A 2,243-nucleotide genomic window follows, 5' to 3' on the forward strand; every position below is an offset into this window, starting at 1 on the left:
AAACGGGCGTGAACCGCTTAAACCCAACCGCTTAATCCAGAACACGCCACAGTCAGAAAAGGTGAAATACAGCCGCAATCACGTTACCAGAGCAAGCATTAGAGCCAAGCAGAGCTTTGACGGAGCCGTTTTAACAGCAGGAGGAAGAGCTTTAGCTGAGGGACAGGAAACACAGGCCTGGATTGATCTGCATGGTGACAAGCAGCCTCTGTGCTACAGCTGTGAATTGCCAAGACACAGGTCAAGACACCACCTTCCTCTCGCCGAACAGGAGAGCTGTGTCTGAGGCATATCTGAACGGCTTCTGGTGTCCTGCCCAAGTGCCCTCAGTGAAGAAAGTCAGGGATAAGTCAGCTCAGTGACACACGGCACCTCCTTAACATTTTGCCACACAATTTTTTTGTTTTAATTTGTTATGGAAACTAATGTTCAAAGCCCTGCGCATTTTGAACCCAGCTGCAAATGTTCACAGGGCAGAAACCGTTTATAGTCTCAACTCTGAAGCTTTTTAGAAAATACAATTAAACTATTTTTAAACTGGTCTTAACGTTTCTCTTTTTCCTGTTCTATGAGCTTTTGATGTCTAAAAGAGCTTGAAGGAAGCAAAGCAGCCAAGGCAACGCCTTTTTTTCCATTAAGCACTCAAGACTAGAAATTGTCAATCACTATTTTGTACAAATCCTCAGTGCACAAGACCCTGAAAAGATGTCGTCTTGGCATCACCAAGGCATGCACGCTAGAAAGCACCTGAAAGTCATGGAGAAACCTCTCCAGCAGATCTTCACCACCACCTCTCGTAACTGTCATTGCGGCGTCCAGCTGATGGGAGCCTGGGTGGGTCAGATGGGGCTTTTGTTTGGGGTTTTTTTGCTGCCACGTTACGCTTTCACTGCAGGACAACACTGAATAGGTTTGTGCTGACCAAAGGCACCTCATTGCCCCTTCATCACCGAGGTCTGCAGCCTCCAATAACTGTCCCTGGCTCATACGGACTCGCCTCTTGGCAATGAGTCTGCACTTTTGGGAGCTGGGGCATGGCTGGTACAAACTGAGGAGGCACAGGGTGTGCTTAGACACGGCATCGACGCAGCCCCAGCCTTGGTTAACACTGCGGGACCCTGGGACAATGCGGTGCCTCCCTCTCAGCACAGGGAAAGAAGTCGACTCTCTTCACTCCTCTCAGAAGAGAAGAAAGTCAAAAGGGAACGTCATAAATCCCAGTTAAAGGCTCTTTTGGGGCAGAAGCCACCGCACCACACTACAACAGCTGCTGCAGGAAAAAGCGCTTCAGCGCCGGCACCAGAGCAAAGCTCTTCATCGCAGCCACGAAAGCTCTTCGTCACATCTCCGAGATCAGAGATTTAAACCCCCTGCCCCAAAGTGACAAACAGCGTACACTGAACTAATCTGCCCTGGACGGGGGGGGAAACGGAGCCGACACGGAGGGTCAAACCTGTTGTTCCAGGGGTGAATCAATATTTAACTAGCTCGAGTGGCTCCGAAGACTTGGGAAACAATGCGTTTTACAAACCTTTCTGATTAGAGATTCAAACCGACATTTCTTCATGCTGCTGGGGCCCAGCCGGGGGGGGACGAAAGGCAGCGGAGTCAGCGCAAAGGAATTTCTACCTCAGTGGATCGCTCCCGTCGTTTCACCATTCCCTGGGCTTCAGGTGCAAACAAAACTCACTGATACTGTAAACACATTCTTGAGCCAACCTGCGTAGCCAGGAGATCCACATTTAACAGGCAAGTCAATTAAGCATTAAGCTAATAAACACGGTTTGCCTGAATACAGAAGTATGACTAAAACCATTTGGGTTTAGGTCTTGCTTCTTGCTTTCTGCTAAGAAAACAACAGCCGTGAATTGTCAGAAAAAGAGAAAAAGGATAAAAATCTCTCATGGTAAGTTTTGCTGCTCCTTTGGGACCCTCTGCCACTGGATGGTTTAAATAGCGTCCTGGGTGAGCTGAACCGAGGGTTCAGGAGGTCTGCGGATTGTGGGGTGCACGCAGCTCCTTAAGGAGAAATTCCAAACCCCCTGAACGAGCAGCAAGGTGATGCAAATACACTGGACAGAGACAGTGTTCTCTCATGGGTTTGGGACTGATTTGTCAGGAACCAACATGATCTTTCTACCGTGCAAATAACAATCCCCGTCCGTGTGAACGTGGGTCAGCTGAGGCAGCCTGGGCCACCGTGGGTCCTCTCGGTCGGCCGGGGCCACCAGCCAAGTCCTGCA

At 49.6% G+C, this 2,243-nt stretch overlaps 1 protein-coding gene across 1 annotated transcript in view; it reads right to left on the bottom strand.

The window, feature by feature from the left end:
- Nucleotides 1-2,243, bottom strand: part of LOC104495800 (insulin receptor-like) — a gene marked incomplete at both ends in the record, with an annotated part of 24,423 nt that overhangs the window by 3,811 nt on the left and 18,369 nt on the right. The gene's annotated exons all lie outside the window — the stretch shown is intronic.

This window comes from Buceros rhinoceros, unplaced genomic scaffold, assembly GCF_000710305.1.
Source record: "Buceros rhinoceros silvestris isolate BGI_N320 unplaced genomic scaffold, ASM71030v1 scaffold7246, whole genome shotgun sequence".
NCBI classification, from domain to species: domain Eukaryota; kingdom Metazoa; phylum Chordata; class Aves; order Bucerotiformes; family Bucerotidae; genus Buceros; species Buceros rhinoceros.